General features: G+C 47.8%; 1 long non-coding RNA gene and 1 pseudogene across 2 annotated transcripts; both read right to left on the reverse strand.

Annotated features, from left to right (window-relative positions):
• Positions 1-589: 589 nt before the first annotated feature.
• Positions 590-10,027, reverse strand: LOC124226528 (HIV Tat-specific factor 1-like; annotated as a pseudogene).
• A 1,258-nt stretch (positions 10,028-11,285) lies between these two features.
• Positions 11,286-23,540, reverse strand: LOC124226783 (uncharacterized). 2 transcript variants are annotated; one of them, XR_006885361.1, is made up of 3 exons: positions 23,401-23,540; positions 22,920-23,239; positions 11,286-21,975 (listed from the first exon to the last, which is right to left on the reverse strand). It is a non-coding gene; the product is annotated as an uncharacterized LOC124226783 (long non-coding RNA). The 2 variants fall into 2 exon arrangements; XR_006885360.1 differs by having other exon boundaries at positions 11,286-21,619; positions 21,864-21,975; positions 22,920-23,507.
• Between the last annotated feature and the right edge of the window lie 885 nt (positions 23,541-24,425).

A 24,425-nucleotide genomic window follows, 5' to 3' on the forward strand; every position in this document is an offset into this window, starting at 1 on the left:
GGACAATGAAGTGGCTGCATTGGTTTCAGGGAGGGGACTACTTCATAAGTGACCAACCCGGTGGAGGAAGGTGGCCCCTGGTTAAAATGGCAGATGCATCGAGGGCTGGAAGCATGGCTGTGTGGCTCCGGCACTGTCCCAAGGGCTACCTCGGTTCCTGGACTCGTGCTCTGCTTGCATTCCGCCCCCTCAAGCTGCCTCCGGATTGCCCCCCCGTGGTTGTGGCTCCTCTGGTTGTGGCGGTAGCACTCGCACCGTGGGGGCAGCAGCAGGCCAGGCTCGCAGTTGTCCAGCTCATCCATTTCTGGGTTTGACGTGGAGCCTTCCTGCTGCCCCCGCCTGTACACCTCGTTTGAACTCAGACTCTAGACTGGAGAGCCACGCGGGCGCCTTTAAGTCCTAAGGGGGAAGGCGCGGGCAGTCAGGGGAAAATGGTAATCTGGAGATGTTTCCTCCAGCCCTGCGGCTAACCATTCCCTCCCGGTCCCGGCAGAGGTGGAAAGGAAGCAGAGGTGGAAAGCAAGCGGTTTCTGCTCGCGGCTCAGGTCCTCTGGGTTCGGGCCCCGCCCCCGAGCCAGGGAGGGGCGGGTCAGCGGGGGCGCAGGCGCGCCGCGTGGACTGCTAGACTCGCGTCCCGGGGCGCAGCTGGAGCGGCCGGCCGGCGGGCTCTCCCAATTGGCTGCCGCGGGTTGGGCGTGGCAGGGCTGGCTGGAGCCGCCTTCTCTCGCTCCCGCCTTTTTCGGGTTCCGCCCCCTCTCCGAGAGCAGCGCTCTGATTGGCTTTGGGAACCACATCTCAGAACTTCGGCGCTGCAGCTTCGGGCGTCTTGGCGCCGGAGGCTAAAGGACAGGGGAGGGCGCGGAGAAGTTGGGGACTGGGAGCGGCTCCTGATTGGTCCTGACATCTCGGGGGCGGAACCAGGACAGTGTCCTTAACTGACCTCACTCTGCACCACCACCACTTTCCCCCTCCTCTCGGCGTCCTTGCAGGTTTACCCGCTCTGACTCTCCGCCCCAGACTTTCCCTGAGGGCTGCTCGGCGGTGGTGCGCTGGGCTCCGAGGGCCAGCGAGCTCACCCCGGGCGCCGGCCCCGGGAATCCCCTGTCCCACCACCTTCCTTTACTGCTTCTCGGTCCTCACCCACCTACCCCCCGCCCCGGGTTTCAGTCTTGGATCCAGATGTTCGCATATTTGACCTGATTCCAGCCTCAGCGCGAGAAGGACAGGAGAAGGGCCCAGGGTTTGGGACTTGGGACAGGGGAGGCTCAGGCTGCTTTGACAAAAAGCAGGTTCCCGGAGAAAGGGTCTCTTGATACCTCGGAGGGAGACTGCCTCCGAGACAGGAGACTTCATCGAAAGTCCACTAATGCTCGGATGGGAGAAGGGCTGTGCAGGCAGCCACCTTGGTTTTCGCTGTTCTGACCTTCCATTCTCCTATCCATCCCCGAACCCAAATATTCAGACTTGACCAATGAGCGCAGGCTCTTGCAGGCCTCACTGAGGGGCATTGCTGGAATATGAGGAGGCTCGTAATTCTGGAACCCCGAGGCATCCAAGTTATATAGGTGCACACAGTTTTCGGGGACACTGAACTCGCCGGTATCCTTAGGAACCCTCGTACCAAACAGTCTCTCAGGATGGGACAAAAAGGAGGCAGAACAGCGTGAAAGGGAGCCGCGATACCCACAGCGGCCTCCAGGGGGCAGCATCGACCAGGACATGGAGTTCTCGGTGCGCTCCAACCGTTAGGCTCTGCCGCCTTGTGGGCTCAAGAAGGCCGGCGAGGCCTCTCCCAGGCCTGCTTCACGCTGAAGCAAGTGAGGGACCTTCCCTTCAGTCTAAAGACATTCAGTCCTTGACCTAGATGGGCCCTTGTGATCCCCAGGCTGAAACGTAACTTCTGGCGAACATCACCACCTCTCAAACTTGGAGATGTCCTTATGGGTTGTAACAGTGCCCCAACCCTGTTCAGGGGTTGCTGTCTTTTAAAGAAATATCATTTCCCTCTATTTCTCCACCTCTGTGCCTTTGGCTTGCCCTGAGTTATTTCTCAACTGGGTCTGGAAAACATTTACTTGGTGTTCAACAGCTCTGTTTCTGCATAATGTGGGGGTGCCCACCTCAGCATCCATTTCAGTATGTGGACCTGTGCCCTGAGGACAAAAGAAATGAGAGATCTTCCTTTCTTCCCACCCTATCAGTATGGCCCTACCCACCCTCCATTTAAGAACGATTGCTTTTCTACTTTCAGGAAATCAGGCATTAGGGGAAGCAGGCAAACTGGTTGAGTTCCAACATAGATTTAGGGTAAAGATTCAAAGAAAGAGGGAAAAACAAGACCAAGACAAAACTTCGAGGGAAGAATAGAAATTAGCTTTCTTCATCCTGGGAATACTAGACACAGCAATTCCTGTTGCATTTTAGAGTGTTTTCAGATCCCATTCATTAAACCAAGGCGTATTTATTGATCCCCTTCTCTGTGTTCTGTGATGGGCACTGTGGGTTCAACAGAGCATAATCACAGTGCCTGATCTCATAGAGCTGATATTTCATCTCATTGCATTCACACACCTGCCCTGTGAGGAGGCGTTCATCCCGAACCATGTGCTTGAATAAGTAATGAGTCCAACACCACACAGCCGCTCATGGCTTAAACCCGCTGTGCCCACGTTTACCTTAGTCATGGAGCTGAGGAACTGCTGGCTGTAGAGAAAAAACAAATCTTCTCTAAGAAGAGTAAATTATTGGAAGGATATTTACAGAATTAAAGGAAAATCTGAACAGGCAGGCTTTGGAAAGGACAGCAGCCAGGTCAGTTCCAGGATCTAGATAGCAGGGACCAATGGTCAGAAGGCTTGTGGGCAGGGAGCAACGTGTTCTCCTGACGGGCTCCCTTTCTACTCTGAGACCTCACTGTCCCTAATGCAGGCCTCTTAACCAGGATCTCAAAGGATCTGTGAATGAGGATGGAGAAAAATTACATTTTATTTTCACTAACCTCAAACTGAGATTCAGCCTTTTCTCCAGTGATGAGTGTAAGCAACAAACCATGACAGTAACTTTGCGTTTATGGAAGTGGCTAGACCCACCACCAGATCTAATGATCACACAGTTGTTTTTTATTTTGATAACTGCATTTCAATATGATTGTTTTCCTTTGTAATCCTATGTATTTTATTTTATGCGGTTGAAAATGATTCTGACACTCCACGGACTTCACCAGACTGCCAAAGGGGTCCAAAGCCTGAGAAGTTTAAGAACCCGTAATTTCCAATAAGATGGTGTAGTTCCCTGAACTGCATTATTTTACAACCGTGGTAACTGGGAGAGTTTTCTTCATGTTTAAACTAAACGTCTGCTTGTGGATTTCTGCCCATATTTTCTCGTCTCCTTCATAATTACTCAGTTCAATTATTCATTCATCAAATGCTTAGGAAAGACCTCTTTTGTACAAAACTATGCTACTATGTGCGGAATAATCCTCACTTGCCATGGGTTCCCTGGGGCTCCCAGTCTGGTAGAGGAACTGGACTGTCCTCTCACATGGGCCCCACGGGGTGCCGCTCACCACGGGCACGGCAGAGCGAGGGTTGCCCCGGGTGCAGGCAGTAAGAGGATGTGTTGTCTGTAGAGAAGTGTAAAACAATACTAAAACTGACTTTTATTGTTACCATGCACCAATAATTCTATAACAATGTTAGTGACAAAATACTCCTCCCCATGGTGCAGGACCGCCCCCCCACCGCCTTGCTTGGTGTGCCACTGTACACAGGAGAGTTTAACTATGTCCAGTTTATACACGCGAGCGCGCACACACACACACACACACAGCCTTTTGAGACTTCCCTTTCTCCTCCTCAACTTCCCTATCCCAGTTCTCACCTCACTCCACTTAGGGTGGGACCTGCAGAGCTGCTGGATCGGCCAAGTCCAAGGTGAGGGTCCCGGCCCTCTGCCTAAGCCCTGTGCCCACTCTTCTGGAGTGACAATAATGTAACTGCCACATATTGAGAGCTTTCTCCAGTCCAGGCACTGCTTTTATTCCCCCACTTTGTTGAGTTTCTTCATTGCACGTTTCTTTTTCTGTTTGATTGATGTCATCTCTTTCTTCTGTCTCCCATTTGCTGTGTTTGAGTTTGATTTCCTAGTGTCTCAAGATGAACCTCAGATCATTGGTTTTCAGCCCTGTCACCTTTTCTGACATATGGATTTAATGATATAAATTTCCCTCTAAACACCGTTTAGTTGGATCTAACAAGTTTTGATATGTTTTATCTCTTTCTTTCATTACTCAGCTCAAAAGATTTTCTAATTTCTATCGTGACGTCTTCCTTAATCCAAGGATTATTTAGAAGTATACTGCTCGATATCTAAGCAGTTCAATATTTTCTTATCATGTTATTGTTGATTCCTACCTTTCAGAGAACATACACTGAATGGTTTCAATCTTTGAACTTTTTTTTGAAGCTTGTTCCATGACATGGCATGGGGTAATTTTGGTAAACAAAATTTGATATACAAAAAATGTGGATTCTTTTGCTGTGGGGGGAAATATTCTGTATTTATCAGATAGGTCAAGTTGTTAATTGTGTTTGTCAGGTGTTCTGTATCCTTACTGATTTTTCCTTGTTTTTTTTTTCCCCTATCAATTATTGAAGAAGGTGTGTCTTCCGCTATGAATGTGGATTTTTCTACTTTTCCATTTAATTTTGTCAAATTCCATTTTACATATTTTAACCTATGTTTTTGGATACATATTACATTGGGTTTGGGAAAGGCAAGGAGTCATGAGTATAAGGAACTGTGATATCCCATTGTCTCTCAAATGGAATTAGGATCAGGTTTCAACTTATCTTTAAGTTCAGGATCTGGATCAGAGTCAGAGAGGTTGACACTGCTGCTGGGGGATGGGGTCTGGTGGGAAAACTGCAGGACACAGCTGCATAGATGACCAGGGAGCACTCAGGGTGCGGGGTTCTCATTCAAGCGCCTAAGGATCCTCAATATAGATCACAAGTAGGAGAGGGAGGGGCAGCAGCTCCTTGAAGGGAACAGGGATAGGCCAGGCCTGGAGCTAGTAGTCACAGGGCGGGGTCCTCACATCTGCACAGAGGAGACTCCAGAAGATATCTTCCTGTTTGTATCCCAAGATCCCATGCAGGGCCTCCCTGTAAGGACAGAGCAGGGGGTGGCTCCTTGGCCTCTGGTTGGCCTCGTTAATAGTCTAGTGTAAGTCCTGCAAATTTAGCATCTCTCGGCATTGTCGCCAGCTCTCCTTTATGCCCTGGGATTGAGCCCCTTGGCAATTGTTTTTGATGTATGTCCTTTCCGTTCCTCATCTCCAGATGTACCTCACATTCAAGGATTCCTTCAAGAAAATTCTGGATTTCCTGGTTGATCCAGGGTTTAATTAACTTGACTGAAAGCTTCTCTGGTCCTGAGTTTCTTTTTCCTCCTTGACTTTTTGAAGACTTCTAATAGTTTTACTGGCAAGTGTCACTGTCTCCATTTCTATTCCTGAGTTTTCTTTGCAGCCACAGGGCCTAATCCAGGGCCTGCAGAGAGCTGACACCTAGTCTGAACTGCTAGAATTGAGGTGAGTAAGGAGGTCCCAGAGTGTATACATGTGTTTTCTGGTCTCCAGCTGCTATTAAACGCCTTGAGTGTGACTGAGTCAGACCCACCCCACAAAGTTTCCCTTTTGATTGACTCAAGATAAACTGATTTGAGACTTTAATTATATCTGCAAAATCTCTTCCCAGAAGCACCTAGACTAAATTTTGATTGAGTAACTGGGAGAGGATGCGCTAGCGATCAACAAGGGCAGTGATTCCAAGGTCACTGGGCCCCACATTTCCAATCGTAAAATGTGAGGTTGTTACATTTCTACAAATGAACTCTCCTCCCCCCAGTTCCTTGCCCGAGTTAAAGTAAATGGTCCAGCAATGTCCTTTGGTTTTGGCATCTGAGGAGCCTCTGTGACTTGGGAGGAGCGGTCTGAATGGAGGCTTAAGGGAAGAGACTAGCTTTCAGCTGGTTGAGGGTGAAAGGGCAGTCAGGGTCCTGCTCTTTCTGAAGCACAGACGGAACTTGGATGTCAAAAGCCTCTGTTGACCTTGGGGGCACCGAGGAAAGCCTCTTATCTTCTCAGCCTTTCCTCCCTTTCTCTTGGGGTCTCCTCAACCTGATAATCTGTAATCACATCCCAGGCTTGGGCAATGATTTGATGGCCACCAGACCACCTTCCATTGAGGATTTGGATATGATAATCGGTGTCCTTCCATATTCCTCAAGGACACAGAGTCCACACCAGCTGCATGCCTATCAAAGAGAAGGAGCTTCCTAATCTGTCCAAACTTGGAACATTCTACTCAAAGGTCTTTTCTGATCTCGTTCAGCACCACTGGCTCATCCTCAAAATCCATAGGATGAAGCATACTTTTGATGATGATAACCCACTCACAGTGCATTCCGGAAAGCCCACTATCCTCTCAAGTCTCTGGTCCACTTGCTTTTGTTACAGAGAGCTTCTCCTCACAGACTTTGCACCTGTTTTTTGAGGCATCTTATCCCTCCTTCAGTTGAAATTTTGTCACCTTGACACGTAATTTGTAGCCTCTAGTTTCGTCTTCATCCCAAAGCTTTAATGCAAGATCTGCAGATTTCCTCTATAACACTCATCTCCTTTAAGATTTCTTTGATTATCTTTGTAAATCTTGAGCTTAAATTCTCCTGAGGATCTCTCACAATAATGCAAAACTTGCATATAAGCTGTATAAATTCATGCACGGTAATGTCTGGAGGCAAGCCAGATGTATCATTTGTATTTTTGTCTTAATTCCAACTTTCTTTTATCTCCCCTCTTTTTGAGATCAGTGAGCTTGGAGTTTTTCTTTGCAGAGGCTCCTCTGCATCCCCAGCATTGACATCTTGTGTGTTCTCAGTAGAGCTAGACACGGCATCACTGGAGAAGCCGTGGTTGGCCTGATATGTAGCAATGAAAACTTCCGTGGTCTTGAGGAACCAAGTCCTCTTGTCCAGATCCCACTCATAGGTGGTGTCAGATGGCTGCTGCCCGAGAAAATCCATTTTTTCCACCAGGATCTTCTTGAGTGTCCCTGGCATCTCCATATAATTCTTGCATTTGCAACGGCTCATCAAACTCGTCGTTCCCATCCAAATGGTTGCCACTTGTCTTTCTAACCCAGCACAGGGGCAGCATCCAGGTGAGTGGCTGCTCCACCAGGCCTGGGAGCCACCACCAAGCATATCTGAGGTGATTGCCCAGATTCTGTTTTAAACATTTAACACACTAAGTCACTGAATCATCACAGCGACCCTGTGAGGTAGCTGCTGTTGTTTTCTGCACTCTACAGAAGAGGAAGTGGAGGCGCAGAGGCCTTGCCCAAGTTCATAGACAGCTCGTGCATGAGACGGCTGGGATTTGAATCCCGGCAGGTCTGCTCTAGAGGCCACATCCTTAACCTCCACTTTTTATGGCTTCCAAGAGACTAACTGGATGAAAGCCAGCCTGCCTCGCATCCCTGCTTTTATCATTTAATAGTGGAAATGTAAACTGCCAGCCTCCTACTCTATTTCATTGTTGTCTCCATGAGACTCCCTCTACACTTTCTGGCCCTGACCAGCCCTCCATGTGCCCCCTCTCTAAGCTACCCTCACGCTCTTCAATAAACTGCAAATCTCCTCATACCCTTACTTCTCCTTGGAGTGCTCCCTCCACTCTCTGGCTTTAACTGAAATTGCAATCTCCCTTGAGGGCCCTACCTCCTCTGCAGGCTTCTAAAATGAGAGCTGTTTATTTTCTTATAGGTGAGGGTGTTTCCTCACCCTTCAGATTCCTGCCTCCAAACTCCTTCTCCTCTGACCCCCAGTTTCTAGTTTAAAATAGCGCTCTGCCTCCTAGGCTCAGCCATGGGGCTAAATTGCCCTCTTTCTTTCTCTTTGCTGCCGTCTGCCACCTGCCAGACCTCTCCACCTCTCTCCGGGGGATGCTGGCACCTGGCTCTCTATCTCTTCCCATCTCATTGTCTGCATGGAGGACCCATTCCTCATCTGGCTTCTCAGCAACTTGGTGGCTTCATTCCCAGGATCTTCTCTACTCCAAATCAGCCACCCATTCTCATTGTCACATCCCGGACCTTGTCATCTGAAGCAGCCCCTCCTCAGGAATCACTCATTCAAGCAGTTTGCCTCAGCTCCCATCTCCTAACCTTCCATCTATCAGTCTGTCTACTCCTCTCATAACCATTTTTCAGTCTCCTGGGACCCCTAGATCAATGATACCTCCCTTCTTCCAACCCATCAGCCCCTCCTTATCTAGCTGCAACTGCATGGCCCTTCATTTCATCGACTCTCTTGACAGTATGCTGAACTCCCTTCCCCGTCTACGTTTTCATCCTTGGTACCTATCTGGCAAAACCTCAACCCAAGATGAGCCCAATGATCTGTTTTCTTCAGGATTTTACTCTGATAACTGAGAAGTGTTGGAGGAAGTCATACAACCAGGAAATGGTTACCATGCCTCATTTATGGTCATCAACCCTAAGGAGGGCCCAGCATTGCTTAGTGACTCAACCACAACACTGGTCAACAGCTACTTTAAACACCGTGATCCTGGAACCTATGAGGCTCCCCCCTCTCTCTGTCCTCACTCTCAGTTGATGATCTCACTGTTACGTCACAGAGAAAACCGAAGCCATCGGAAGTAAACTCCCTCAACCCCCTGTTAGCACACACTTCATCTGTACCTACCCTCTCCTTGTTCTTTCACGTTAGAATACAGCAGTGGTTCTCTAACTTTGTGAGCATCAGAATTGCCTGGAGGGTGTGTCTTAATGTCCTGATTCAGTAGGTGGTGGTGGTCGAGGATGGCTAGAATTTTCATTTGTAACTAGTTTCCTGCTGTGCTTGATGCTGCTGGCCCGGGGACCCCACTTTGAGAACCACTGGAGTAGAGATGCTGCCCTCCTCCTTCTAAGGCCAGTCTCTCTACCTATGTTCTGCATCCCCTTTCCTCAATTACCCCCTTTTTTTCCCTCCTGAATCTTCAGTCTCTCTCTCTCAAAACAAAAAAAAGCCAAAGCCAAACCCCTCCTCCATCTCGTTTCGTCCTCTAACACTCTCTGCAACTCAGCCGCCTCATCCAGCCTCACTCATCACAACACACACAGTGCTCCTACCCTGATTGGATCCTGGTTTGAAAAAGCATATAAAAGTCATGTTGGGGTTAGTCGGGGGGAATTTGAGCTTATTCTGCATATTGGATGATAATAGGGACCACTTGTTATTTTCTTAGCTGTGATCAGGGCATGTGGTTACGTAGGAGAAAGTCTTTATTTTTAGGAGATGTATCATGAATTATTCAAGTGAAGCATCATGACTTCCTAAATTCTCACAAGGTTCAAGAATATATATAAATATATAAATATTTGTATGTGTGTATAAACGATCATTATTAAATCTAAGTAAAGTGGTGGATATACAAATGATAATTGTACTATAGTTTCAATTTTTCTGCGTGTTTGAAACTTTCATAATAAAAAGTTGGTAAAAAATTCTCCTTCTCTTCCCTCACTTCCACTCACTTCCCACCACTTTCAGGCTGTGTCCACCTCTCTCATGCCACTCAACTGCTTTTGCAGTGACCTTCATGTCACTAAACCCATTTTCTAATTTTCCCCTACTTGAATTCCTACCCATGGTCAACGTTGTTGACCAATTCTCTCTTGAAACACTGTCTTTCTTTGGCTCCCAGGACTGAGCACTTCCTGGTTTTCCTCCTCTCCCTCTGGCTGTTCCTTGCTCCTCTGTTGTCTCATCCTGCTCTATCTGGCCATATTGCCGCTCATCAAGGCCTGCGAGCCCTGAACCCCTCCTCTTCTCATGCTACACTCTCCTTCCAGAGGGTCACGCCTGGCCCACAGCTTCAGTTGCTCAGCTGGTTACTCTCAAGTTTTTGTCTTTCCTCTGATCTCCAGACTTGTGCGTCTGACTGCCTACCCGGCATCCCTACGGGGATGTCTCACTGGCACCACAAACAACATATTCGACACTGAATCATGATCTTCCTCCACAAACAATTCCATCTTCAGATCTGGACCACGGGGTCCTGCCCTGGCCCACATACTTTAGGGGGCCTCACCTATCACAACCCACATTTATTAAATGACACCTGGGCACCTCCGTCACTTGGGATCTGGCCCTCAGTGCTAGCACAGCACAACCAGAAACCCTGGGCATCTGCTCTCGTAATTGACACTGTTCAGGCCCCAGAGAAATGCTTCTGCAATCTCTTGCCTTGTATCCTGGAAACAAAAGATGACTACAACTGAATCCTGTGTAAGTCTGAGGACGTGCCTCTGTCAGATTCCGAGGCACACGCTGTTTTGGAGCGTAGGGAGGATTTAAGCAGTGGAAGCACTTGGGTAAGAGAAAATACAACTTAATGGATCTGTCAAATATTACCCCTCAAACAGCATGGTAAAGTATCATTTCCCATTTGTGTTGAGGGTCCGTTTGTCTTGCTTCTCTTTGTGTTCTAAGGTATCAATTTACGTTGTGCTGCATTCACAATAGTTGCAAATGACAGTTGAGGAACATTTTGCAATATTAAATGAGTCTTGTTACTGTTAAATTTGTATGCATGTGGGTCTAGACATAACTTTTGTGACATAGGATATTGATTCTCTATATTCGTAAGTGGATGAACATTGACTATACTAGATTATGAATAGTTTGATTTCTATAAAATTATTTAATAAAATTTTTTAAAGTAAGCAAATAGCTTTATTTAAATTAGTTTGATTTAAAATATTAATATTTATTGATTATAATTTATATTTTGCCTTTTTCAATAGATAATTTTGAATATTTTAGAAGAAAATAAGTTTGATAGACACATTAAAATGATTTTAAGATTTTTTACATTTACATTTACATATTTTGGTGAAAATACATTTAAATTTTGTAAACTTTGGCTACAATTATATTTTATTTTTAAATCCTAGATCATTGAGAATGAGTACACATTGAGATCATGATAGAAATAGCAATTATGAATGTGGAACTCAAAGAAATAAGCTGAAAATAAAAAAGAAACAGAACATCTTCAAGGAGGCAATCTACTTAAATTTTTAATTTTTTTTTAATTTTTAAAAACTAAGAAAAGAGTACAAACTGAGGCCACATATATCTTCACTGTTTTAATCAGTAATTAAATTAGGAAAGAATATGAAGTGGCATGGATTCTATCTGACCTGTTCAAGTGTAGATTTGATAAAATAATTTTCTGGCTCATTTTCATCAAATCTACAACCTGAACAGGCAGATTAAATCCATCCAACTTCATATTCTTTATTTGTATTCTTGTTCTGGGCCCCTCAAATGTCAGAATTCTATCTCTTCCCCTCAGGATGCTCGCCACCTGCCCCACCCCCGCCGGAACCCAGTCACGCAGGGTTAGCAGCCAACAGCCTTAGCTAAGGTTTCAACCAACTGCCAGAATCAGCTGCCAGACACGTGAGAGAACAAGCCTTCAGATGATTGCAGCTCCCGGTCACTGAGTCACTTCCAGCTTGGTCCCCAGACGTTATGGAGCAGAGACAAGTGGTCCCAGCTGTGCCCTGTTCCATACCTAACCCACAGACTCTGTGGGAGGTAATGGAAGGTTCTTGCTGTTGTAAGCCTTGAAGGTTTGGGGTGGTTCGTTACGCAGCAACGGATAACTAACACACCTCCTCAATTCTCTGGAGTCAGCTCCACCCCCACCACCCTCCCACCTAATCTGCTCTTACTAAGGCAACCACAGTCGGATCTTCTCATTGCCAAATAGAAGGATATTTTCCATCTTCATTTCATTTTTCTTTCCTGGAGCATTTGCCCCTGTTGACTACCCTTTGAAGGTTTTTTTCTCCGTTGACTTTTGTGAAACCACTCTCTCTTTCTCTCATTTCTCCTCCAGCTTCTCTGGCTGATCTTTCTTAGGCTACTTTCCATGACTTGGTCCATGTCCCTTCTCTCCTCGTCTGCACACTTTTCTCGGGCACTCTCATACCCCTGGCTTCAACTACCACTGCTATGCTGGTGGCTCCTGATAGTATATTTCTAGCCTAGATTTTTTTCTTGAGCTCTGCTCCCAGATATCTGTCTCCAGAATCTCTTAAACTGAGTCTCCAGTTGCTTAAAAATTAGTGTTTCAATTTAAACTTATCAAGCAAGCATTGAATATTCCCAAATTTGAGTTTGTCTTTTCTCCCCAACCTACTCCTTCTCCGTTGTTCCTGGTTTCAGTAGATGGAACCACTGACCCCAGTTGCTCAAGCCAGAAACTCAGAAGGCCCCCAGGTTCACTCTTGCTCTTCTCCCAGGTTCTAATGATCAAGTCCTAGCAATTTCATTTTCCAGCTCATCACCGTCTCTGAATCCCTCCAACGCTGCTGCCCACCTACCTCTGGCTTTTCCCCAGCCCCACCAGCTCCACAGAGGCGAAGCCCACACACTTCCTGCAGTTTGCAGCCGTGGTTCAGGACTTCTGTTCAGTCTTGACCTGCTCCCTCAATCTTGCCTCTTTCCAGCTCCCAATGTTTGGCCATATGACCCCAACCTAAATCTCATCTCTGGAACTTTGGATTCCAGGTTTTGAACCCAGTTTTCCCTGCCGGGTAGTAACACAGCTTTCCGTTCTCTATGTGCTTCAGAGAGAATCTTTATCCTGGTTCTGCCCCCAAACCTATCTCCCAATCTGAGCCACCTGGTTGGTCCCAGGCAGGCTGTGCCAGTCCCCATGACGAGGGGATGCAGCACTGCTCAGGGGTCCTCACCTACACCTTTGGCGATGTCTCCTCACTGGTCCTCTGCTCCTAGTTTTGCCACCTCCTCTTTAGCCCCTGCTCCTCACAGGAGCCAGAGGGATGCTTCTGAAGTGGACAGCGGAACATTCCCCTACTCGCAAATCCTTAATGGCTGCCCCCACTTCAGGTAAAATCTCCGCTTGTTCATCTGGCACACAAGGCCCTTCAGATCTGACTCAGCATACGAAGCTGTAGCCCCTACAACATAGTGGAAAGAGCACAGGCTTTACAGGGCTGCTTCAAATCTCAGCTCTGCCATCTGTTGGCTGTGTGATCTTTGGCAAGTTACCTAACCTCTCTGGGCCACAACTTTCTCATGTTTAAAATGAGATAGTGATATTGTGAGGATTAGTGATTTATATGATTTTTTGAAGCATCTGTCACAGTCCCTGGCACATAGTAAGTGCTCAAGAAATGTTAGAGATTATTATCTTCCATCCTGCCCATCTTTGTGCTTTATGCTCCAGCTGGCAAAACTGACTTACCTGGGGATCCTTTAAACAATTTTTTTTAATTGAGGTAAGATTTGGTTTATAACATTACATAAATTTCAGGTGTACATCATTATATTTCAATTTCTGCATAGACTGCATCGTGTTCACCCCTGAAAGTCTAGTTGCCATCTGACTCCGTGCAAATGTTTGGGGATGCTTGATCACATCATACTTTCCATTATCCACGCTATGCACATGCTTTTCTCTCCATCTAAAAGTTAACTACTCACCATCCACTCCTCCCTACACACGCACACACATACACACAAAGCCAATGTATGCCTTTTTCAAGAATTAGCTCAAATCTCAAATCCTATGAAGCCATCTCTGACTCTTCTAGGTAGAGTGAGACCTCTTTTTTCTAATGCTGCCTGTTTTGGTTATCTATCGCTGCTCAACAAGCCGCCCTAACATTTAGTGTCTTTAAAGCAGCAGAAACTTATTGTTTCTCACAATTCTGCAGTTTGACTCGCAGTTCTGCTGTATTTAGTGTTGGCTGGTGTGCTGGGGCAGTTGGATATTCCAAAATAGCCTCGCTCACTTGGCAAGCAGTGATGTTGGCTGCCAGCTGGAGCTCAGCAAGTGTTGCCCTCTGTGGGCCTTGGTTCTACTTCACGTGGGCCTCTCCCTGTGACTGCTTGGGCTTCCTCATAGCATGGTGACCGGGTTCCAAGAAGGCATGTTCCGATTGGCAAAAAGTGGAAGCTGCAGATCTTATAAGACCTAATCTCGGCAGTTACACATCACTCCTGCCACGTTCCATTGGTCAAAACCGGTCATAGGGCCAGCCCAGATTCAAGGGAGGAGAAACAGACTGTACATCCTGATGTGAGGAGTGACAAAGCATTTGCTGCCGTCTTCAATCCACCACGCTCCTGCTGCCCTCTGTTACCCACCTTTATTATAGCTCTAATTACGTTGTGTTTTCAAGATCCGCTCATGCATCTGTCTCTGTGCCAACCTCCATCTTAGAGCTCAGAAACTGGCAACCCACACAATTATTTCACTTGGTTCATAATGTGCTTTTATTATTCTTTTGAATTAATTGCAGCACTTAAAAAAATGAAGAGGTTTTACAGAAAAATTGGGATTTATAGTTTCTCTTAAAAGGAATTTTTTAAATGTGACAATGCTAACTCTGAATTCCTACATGGCAACACCCGACCAGGACCTGCTGAGTCTCCAGGTGGAGAGAGTGCTCTCCGTCTGTTACCACCTCACCCTGGCACTCTGCACGGGACCTGCCAGGTCCTTATAGGAAGGTGCGTTCGCAACCTGTGATTCAGCTCCTTGAAGGCAGAGTCTGGGTCTTCTCAGATACTGAGCATTTTCATTGTCAAGTGAGGTTCTTAAGAGATTTTAGAAGTTGAGATTAAAAAGGAACTTATATGCAGCTGGAAGTGATAACTAACAACACCATCATCTTCAACGACAGCAGCAGTCTCCTGGAGCACCTGCTCTAAGCTCGTGACTGTTCTAAGCACTTTAACTTATTTGATTCTCACAACAATGTTATGAGAAAGGCACTTTTAATACAGGCATTTGATAGATGAGGAAAGAGGCACACAGCAGTTAAGTAGCTTGCCTAAGATTAACAGGTATAAATAGGAGGAGAGAGACCTCACATGGCGAGGAGAGAATAGGTAGGAACGTCAGATGGCTCCACCTCCAGAGTCAGCATCCTTGTACTCTTCCAAAGAGATGAACAGCTAACTTTCATTTATCATTTTTCCATTTACTGGCTCATTTAATTATCACAACAACCCAATTAAGCAAATCCTTACTTTTACATTATTTCTTTTGCTTTATATCTTTTCTTTAAAAATAAAAAAGCACTACAGTGACAGCTAAAGCCCATCCCATTTCTTTCCTTCTGCAGTGGTAATTAATCTGAAGTTGTTGGAAATAATTCCCATGCATATTTTGTATTTTTAACAAATCTGATTTTTTCCCTAAACACGTATCATTGTTTTGTATATTTTTAAACTTACATAAACATCATACAACATCCATTTTTGCAACTTTCTTCTACTCGTTATATTATATTGTTAGAATATAGCTATAATTCACTTATTTTAACTACTGTGCAGCAGTCCATTGTAAGAATAAAACCATACCTTTTTATCTACTCCTTTACATTAAGGACAGGTTGTTTCCACTTTTTCTTGACAATGAAATGACACTGCAATGCCCATTCTTATCCTTGCTTCTTTGTGCCCATGGCACAAATGTTTTTCTGAGGAACACATCTAGAAGCAAGCTTGCTGGGTATTAGCTGCATTTTCAGCATTAAGTATTGACAATTTTCTCTTGAAATTTGTTATAGCTGTTTACACTTCAATCTCAAATGTATGAGTTCCTGTTGTCCCACATTTTTGTCAACACTTGGTGTTACCAGAGTTATTTTAATTTTGCTGATTTAGCATGTGTAAAGTCATATCTCATGGTTTCAATTTGCGTCTCTTCATTACTAGTGAAGTTGAGCATCTTTTCATATGTTTATTGGCCATTTGAGTTTCCCCTTCGGTGCTTTGCTGCTGTTATCTTTTTCTCATTTTCACCTGCCTTGTCTTTTTCTTATTGATTGGCAAGAGTTCTTTATAAATCCTGGATACAAATCCTTTGCTGGTCATATAGGTTGTAAATATTCTCCAAGTCCGTGGCTTGTCTTTTTATTTTGTTGTGATGTCTCTTGGCTTATAGAGGTTAAAAAAAATTTTTTTTAATGTAGTCATATGTGTGCATCTTTCCTTTATTTGTGCTTTTTGAATCTTGTTTAAGAAATCCTTCCCTGCTCTAATATCACAATATATTGTCTTATATCTTCTTCAAGCAGTTTTAAGTTTTGTTTTTCACGTATTTAAGCTATCTGAAATTTATTTGGGGGTATGTTGTAATGTAGGGATCTATTTTTTTTTCCCATTTGGATAGCTGGTTAACCTGACACTTTAACAAATAGTTCATCCTTTTCCGCTGACCTATATCACTTTTGTCATATGCCAAGTTCTCATATCTTTGCGGGTCTGATTCCAACACGTTCTTTCCTGTACCAGTGGTCTACACTATTGGAGGACCACACTGCCTTTACCACTTGAGCTTTAGAGGGAAGCTGTGATATGTGGTAAGGCGAGTACTCTGGTATTCCTCCACTTCAAATTTGTTTCGGCTTTTCTTGGGCATTTACTCTTCCATAAGAATTTTAAGAACAGCTTGTCAAGTTCCATAAAACATCTGGCTGGGGTCTTGATTAGAATTGTACTGAATTTATAGATTTGAGAAAAATTACCATCTTCATACTGAGCTTTCCTCTTCATGAGCATTCTTTTGTGTCTTTTCAAAACATTCTCCAATAAATTTTTATAATTTTCTCCATAAATATGCACATATTTTGTTATGTTATACTTATTCCTAAGTATCATACAGCTTTTGTTGCTATTACAAATGGTACTTTCTTAAAACAAAATCTTCCATTTGTTTGTTGCTATGATACAGGCAAATTGGTGTTTGCATATTCATCTTGTCCCCAGAAAGGGCTGTACTGGTTCTGTTTGTGGGTTCTCATAAATTGTCTTTGTCAATAATCAATCAATCATTTATGTATAGTGATGGCTTTATTTCTTCTCTTTCTTATTGTACCAGTTCAGACCCCCTAACACGAGTTGAATAGAAACAGTAAAAACTAATATTCTTATCTTGATATTGGATGTTATTTTCAATTCCTAGTTAGCTAGATTTTTTTAAAATGATGAATTAGGGTTAAACTTTATCCGATGTGTTCTCTGTACCTATTGGGACAATCGTGGTTTTTTTCCCTTTAATATGTCAGTGTTGTAAATATCATTTGCAGATTTTTTAAGTAGATCATCCGTACATTCCTGGAATAACCCTGCTTGGTCACACCCACACACACACACACACTTACCTACACATATACACACACTTGCACAAACTTTACCGGATTCAGTTTGCTACTATTTTATTTAGGACTTTTAGTCTTATAAGTGAGATTTTCCTCTTGTACCGTTATCTGGTGTAGTTTAAATAAATAAATAAATAGTTCCTTTAAGAGTTGGCAGAATAATATACCTAGAAACCATCTAGGTGCTGTGTGCGTGTACATTTTTAGCTTCTCATTTAATTTATTAGAATTTATAGATCTGTTCAGGTTTTTTATTTCTTCTTGAGTCAGCTTTGGCTCCTTTCATCTAATTTCCCCACCTCTTCAGGACCAAGACCTCGTCTCCTGTCCCCGGGTGGCTGGAAGCACTCAAGCCCTGAGTTAACAGAACCCATTCCCTCCAGCCGCCTTCTGGTCACCGTGGCCACAGTCAGCTCAGCCTCCAGCTTTCAGTTTCCTCTTTGTTTCTGGCACCTGGAATTTTACTTTCCTTTTGAGAATTCAGTCATATGTTTAATTTTTTTCATATTTTATCCAGTATTTCTAGATGACGGTGCTTTTAGGTTTTCTAATTCCTCCAACTTGCTTGATTTCGAAGTTGTTCCCATTTTATGTAAGCTAGGGTTCCGAGTGGTTTATTAGCCTGCTGAAGGTCACACCGCTAATACTTTTAACCTTGTTATTGAATCCAGATATTTTGTTTCTGAATCCTGTGCTATTGCCTCATTATTCCATGCTGGCTTCTGAAGCCAAGGAGCCAAAACCAGGAAGGGGCACTAAAAAACTAAAGGGAGAAAGGTTCTCCTAGGCAAGGTGGAGGTGGGGAGGGTACCGGAGAGGCGGAGCTGGGAAGATGGATGACACCAGGAAACATGGAGAAAGGAATGGTGCTAAGGAAATGGCATATGGGACTCTTGGGCGGCAGCCGCTGGAGGGAAATTATGGCCTCAATCCACCCTCTCTGAAATCCTGAAATATCTAGCACCTGCTGCAGATCCTGGCACATGTGCACCCATTCAACCAATATTTCAATATTTATGGAGTGTCCAGGGAATAGCAAGAGTGAGCCTCTGCAGTCGTGGTGCCCACCCTCAGGGAGCTTACAGTCTGTGGGGAGACAGATATCAATCAAATAATCACCAACAAATATGGAACTGAACGGTGCCAAGTGCCTGCGAGAAAGGTGCACCTGGTGTGGGAGCCCAGAGGAGGGAATTGGACCCTGAAGGAAAGGATAGGGTACCTTCCCTAAGGATGTGGTAAAGGAGCTGAGATCCGAAGAATGAGGAGCTAAGAGAGAAATGGAAGAAAGCGCCTCTCAGGAGGAGGGCCCAGCCTGGCCGCCGCTCTCTGCGGGAGGAAGCGGGACACCGACAGGAAGTGGAGCGCTCTGCGAGAGGGAGAGAGGAGTGAGTGGTGGGAGATGAGGCTGGAGAGGCCGGCACGGCCACACCTCGCAGAGCTTTAAAGGCCAGGTTAAGGACTGGGGTCTTTAACCTGAGATCAATGGGAAACCATTGAATGGGCTTAAGCAGGGTGCCTGAAACAATCAGATTTACATTTCAAAGAGGCCTCTGTTACTCAGGTGTGCTGCTCACAGAGAACACCATTCCCAGCCTCTCCAGCCATCACGATGATTCAGAGGAGAACCAGATGGTCCAGGTGGTAGCTGGACAAGGGAGGTGGAGGGGTGGGAAAGAGACGACATACTTGAGAGAGATTATAGTGGATACAATTGATAGGACTAGATGCTGGGTTCAATATTGAGATGCTGAACACGCCTAGATCAAATCGGTGGAAGGCGGGGGCTGCATCATATGCCTGTTTGTAATACCCAGGTCCCAGAACAGTCCCTGACACGTGGTGGACTCAATACATATTTCCTGAAAGGGTGAAACTGATTAGCAGTCTCTCAGTGACCCTTTTATCCCTCCAGTTCTTTAATTCCTTCGTGTGTGTGTCAGTAATCAGCCTCTGATACCTCCTAGGGAGGACTCTGCCCAGTTCTAAAGAGTATACTTTGGGGGAAGTTAATACAAGAGCTGAGGTCTACCTTATCCTTTAACATGAACAGTAACCATAAACTTGCTGTGAGTGTTGCCAGGGAGTGACTCCCCCAGCAGAACCTTCTAAAAGGGTGAATGATGACAGTGCTCTCCTCAGTGCCAGGCTGGGCCAGGGGCACCAGTCTGGAAGGGACTCTGCTGTGGGACTCCCTCCTGACTCTTTGTTCAAAATCAGTTTGCCAACACACGAAGAAGACAGTTAGCAAGCAATTTTGTGGAAAAAGTGCAAATGGCAGGACATGAAGTGATTGTGTTGGCAACTCAGTGCCTTCACAACACTGGGGGAAACTTGTCAACTGAAGAAGAAATGAGTGGTTCCCCGGGGATGTTCGTACCTGAAGACATTTGTTTCTAAGTTTTTCTGAGATGTTTCTTGTGTGTCTTGTCTCACACAGCCCTGCTGTCTTTTCTCCACATTCCAGAACCTCCCACTTTCTCCTCCAATCTCCCTTGGCTTTTCCTCCGGTCTCCATCTCCTCCACATCCCTGCCCTCTCCTTGGACACCTGCCTCTGCCCTTTTGCACCTTTCAATAGGAGGCCTCTGTACAGCTGGAAAGAGCAGCCTCCATCTGGGCTTTATTCCTAGACTGAAGTGCAATGAAGGTTTTAGGAAGCCCTGGGGTCCTGAAACAGGGCCTAGCGAGGCCAGGAGTAGGCATAGGGAGATGGCAGCATCAGACAGGTGTGCTGGGTGTAGCTTTAGCACCAGAGGCAAGAAGCACCCAGAAGCCTCGGGGGAAATGAGAGGGTTGGAGGGGTTAGTGGGGGACTAGGATTTGATGGTGGGCGTTGTCATGGAGCTCTATGGGGATTCAGTTATCTCTTTGAAATGATCCCTTCAAAAAAATCCCAGGGAATCGGATCCATCCATGAGGCAGCAGGACCCAGACATCCTGGTTAAATTTCTCAGACGGAGGACAGAAGATCAGAAGTACAGAGTCCTTTCTAAGAAACAGGGAGAGCTCTTTCCCAGGCCGGGAGCTCTCTGGGGAACTGGCACGTTGGACTAGAAGTGAGGTGGACCTGGCCATTCCAGCTTTGAGTAGGTCCAGCAGAGACACTCTGGCCACCCAATGTGGTTGCTCTGAAAGTTGCTCTGGCTGGGGTGTGGTGGGAGCTGTGCTCCATTATGCCTCCCACAAAAGAGGCAGTCATTCCAACTGCCCCTCTACCCCCCTAGAGTGCTGTGGAGTTGGGGGGCTGGCTCCCCACAGGGGCCTTGACTTGGCCTCCAGATGTCCCCCCCCTCCATGTTCATCCCTGTGCTCCTCACCAGCCCTGGCCTGTTGTCAAGGTCGATGGGGACTCTGAGTGAAGCCACAGCCGCCAGAGCAGAAGGGCCTTTCCCCAGAGCGGCCCTGCAGGTGCTGGGCCAGGCCGGAGCTGGACCGGAAGCTGCACTCGCAGTCTTGCCCCTGTGGACTCCCTGGTGCCACACAGCCCTGAGCTCTGTCTGAAGCCCTTGCTGCACTGGTCACAGTGGTGGGGCCGCTCCCCCCGTGGTCCTGCTGGTGGTGTTGCAGGTTGGAGTAGCCAGAGCCCTCGGGATACTGGGGGCAGAAGAAGGGCTTCTCATGTGCTGCACTGTGTGGCAGCAGGCTACTGCCCGCACCCGAGGGAAGAGCACACCTAGCAGGTGTGGACCGGCAGGGATAGCAGAGGAACCAAGCGGTGGACCCACTGGTGGACCACGAGCCGGGGGTGCTGGCTGAAGCCATGGCCACACTAGCCGCACAGGTAGGGCTTCTCCCCTGTGAGCGTCCGTAGGTGCTGGGCTCAGCGGACACTCTGGGTGAAGTGCTTGCCACACTCGGGGCAGGGGAAGCCGTGCTCACTAAGTGAGTCTTCTCACGATAGACGAGGCTGGGTGGCTCCTGAACCCCATCCACAGGTGACACAGACGTAGGGCCATGTGCCTGTGTGAACAGTGGTGTGCTGCAGTCGGCCAGAGCTCTTGGGAGAAGCCCTTGCTACACTGGTGGGCATGTGTGTCGGGGGCTGGGGCAGGTAGGAGCTGTGGCCACACTGGCTGCAGGAGCAGGGCCTGTCACCCGTGTGGGAGTGTAGGTACAGGGTCAGGCCGGGCCCCCTGGCTGAAGCGCTTCCCACATTTGGGGCACGGAAAGGGGAGTTCACATTCCAGGCTGGAAAGGGGCTTCATGGTGGGGGGTGGGGCCTCTGGTAGGAGAAGTTGGAAAAGGTCAGTTGTGACAGCTGAGGGGTCAAAGGGTCCCACAGGAGATAGGGAGCTGGAGATCTGTCCTGCCTTCTCTTCCTTTGCTCCCGCCTGCCTGTCGGGGGAGGGGAGACTCAGGTGAGATCAGCAAGGAGGAGGGGGAGGCTGAAGAGACAGAGGTGGGAGAGCACAGGCCCCCCACCTGAAGGAGGGGTTAGGGACTTTGGTGACCCTTCCCTCCCCCCCAGGGTGAAGTGTGGAGTTGGTGGGGGAAACCCAGGGCACAACTTGCCTGTGAGCAGTTAGCCAGGTTTTGAGGGCCGCCAGGCAAGGACAGAGCCCTCAGAGATAGGCCTTACCTGGCAGGGGTCTCCTTAGGGCACTTTCTCTCAGGCTCCTGGGGCCCTGGGCTCTGGGGCTCAGCTTCTGCATTCAGACACATGGTCTGCTCCGGTTTGGGGTCTCAGAAGCCTGAGTTAAATGGGGGGGGGGGTAGGTAAGGGACAGAAAGGCTCACCTTCTACCTCTCCCTCAGACCCCCTCCCCCAAAGATTCCCTCCCATCCATCTCAGCCTGGTCCCACATCCTTTGTGACCCCCTCCTGCATGGGACACTTGCCATTCACCCTATGAAGAAGGGAGCTAATATGTCACGGAACATCTCGGGCAGTGGTTTTCAGCCTAGGGCATATCAGAAATCACCAGGAGGGCTTGTTAAAACACAACTGCTGGGGCCAACTGATGGCGTAGTGGTTAAGTTCGCACGTTCTGCTTCTGCGGGCCCGGGTTAGCCAGTTCGGATCCTGGGTAGGGACCTATGCACCACTTGGCAAACCATGCTGTGGCAGGTGTCCCACATATAAAGTAGAGGAAGATGGGCACGGAGGTTAGCTCAGGGCCAGTCTTCCTCAGCAAAAAGAGGAGGATTGGCGGCAGATGTTAGCTCAGGGCTAATCTCCCCGCCCCCCAAAAAAAACACAGCATTAAAATAAAACACACAATTGCTGGCCCCACTTCCAGAGTTTCTTGTGCAAGGTCGCTCAGTTTGTAAGTGGCAGGGCGAAGATCCCCACCCAGGTCTGTCCCATTCTAGCATCAACCTTTCCTTCTTTCTCCACCTTGCTCCTTTGCAATGTGGATATTCTCCTACATGTATTTTGTTCCTCAACAAAGTAGTCGAATTCCCTTTTGTATACTTTGTATCTTTCAATTTGCCTAACCTGTATATGCAGCCCCAATTGAGGGACCGAACTAACCCGGTGGAGCCAGGGGTGGAACAGAATTGGAGCTCCCTGGCCCTCCGGCGCCCCCCTCCCCCCAACCTCCCACCCCCGGCCCCTGCCGGCATCCGAAAGGAGAATGCCCCTTCAGGGAAAAGTAGTTATTTTTCCTTCTGGGTGGGTAGAAGAGACTTACCTAGGGGAACGGTTTCGTGTGTCTCCCACTTGGTGTCACCTAAATAAACAGGCTTCTCTGTGAAATTCATAGTCATGGGACAGAGGAGGGTAGAGAGAGGGGGCAGGAGGAGAAATGTGAGAAGTGGAGAGAAGTGCAGGGCGGGACGAAGGTGTCGACTGGGGAGCCGAGGAGGGATAGAGGGGCCCCAGAGGGGAGAGACAGGGGGCCAGGGGCCGCAGGGGGTTCCATAGTGAAGCCAGAGGGCGGCGGAACAGAGGCAGAAGAGGCTGCCGGATGGTGAGGGCTGGGGAGAAGGAGGAGCGCGATCCCAGGAGCCCCTGGAACCAGAAGAGAAGCCAGGTTCATTCCACACTCTTCGGCTTCCACCTAGGTTTCTCTCCCGACTCTTTCCCATCTGTTTCTCTTCCTTGAAACTCCGGGAGCAACGCCCTTCTTCCTCTTGCCCCAACATCCCAGGACTGCCACACCCCCTGGATACCTGGGGTCGGAGAGAAGGGGAGCCAGGATCAGGGTTCCGTGGAGGCGGGTGTAGAAGGGGGTTGCTGCGAGGGTGAGGTGGGTGTCGTCCTTTTCTGCAGGGCAAGAGGTCTCCGGGTGCGGGGAGCGCCAGGTCCCCAGGGCTGCGGTACTTGCCGAGGCTGGAGGATGCCCCATGCGTCCGCGGTATTAAGGGTACTAGGGACTAGGGGAACGAACGGGAAATCTGAGACGTGGAGTGGGGTGCCCTCGGGTCGGCCGGTCAGATCCAGAGTCTGCCTCCTCTGTCAACAGGGCAGAGAACCGAGCGAGCCGCAGGAATTTGGGGCGGGTCAGGGTGGGGACGCGAAGGGCAACGGAAACAGGAAATGAGAGGCGGAGAGGCTGAAAGCGGGAGAGGGAGAGTCAGTCGCTCCTGGAGCGGCAATTCCTCCCCCTGACCCCCTGTGCTGTTTGAGACCGGCTCGCAGCCGTGCGCCCCATTCCCCAGGCCCGGGCTTGGGACCCAGCCTCGCCCGCGAACTCGAGGCCGGGACGCAGCGGTGACTTGACTTGAAGCTCCCACCCCTCTGCCCTCAGCCGCCGCCGGGACAGGCCCAGACCTACGACTCGGGGTGGCCCTCCCCCCAGCGGCCCCGCGGCTCGGCGGGCACCGGCTCGCGCATTCCTGGGAACTGTAGTCCGCGGCGCTGCCCGCCTTCTCCGGGAGACCGGCAGCTCGAGGGAGGTTCTCGTAGCCTCCCCACCTCCTTCTCTTTTTCTTTCCAGCTACAGACACCGGCTTCCCGCACTGACAAGGCATCATTCCCCTTCCAAACGTCGCGTCCAGTCCCGTCCACAAACTTGCCTTGCTCTCTTGAGCCTCCTTCCGGCTTTCCCTTTGCTATTGAGATCCAGGATTCAGCCTGGGCCATTCAGGTTTTAGGGGGCAAGTTTGGGATCTGACTGCACACACCTCTCCCCGCTCCATCCTATTTCACCTTCACAGATGGTTCCTCCCTGTCTTCCTACATATTTGCTGAGTTG

This window comes from Equus quagga, chromosome 15 (genome assembly GCF_021613505.1).
Source record: "Equus quagga isolate Etosha38 chromosome 15, UCLA_HA_Equagga_1.0, whole genome shotgun sequence".
NCBI classification, from domain to species: Eukaryota; Metazoa; Chordata; class Mammalia; order Perissodactyla; family Equidae; genus Equus; species Equus quagga.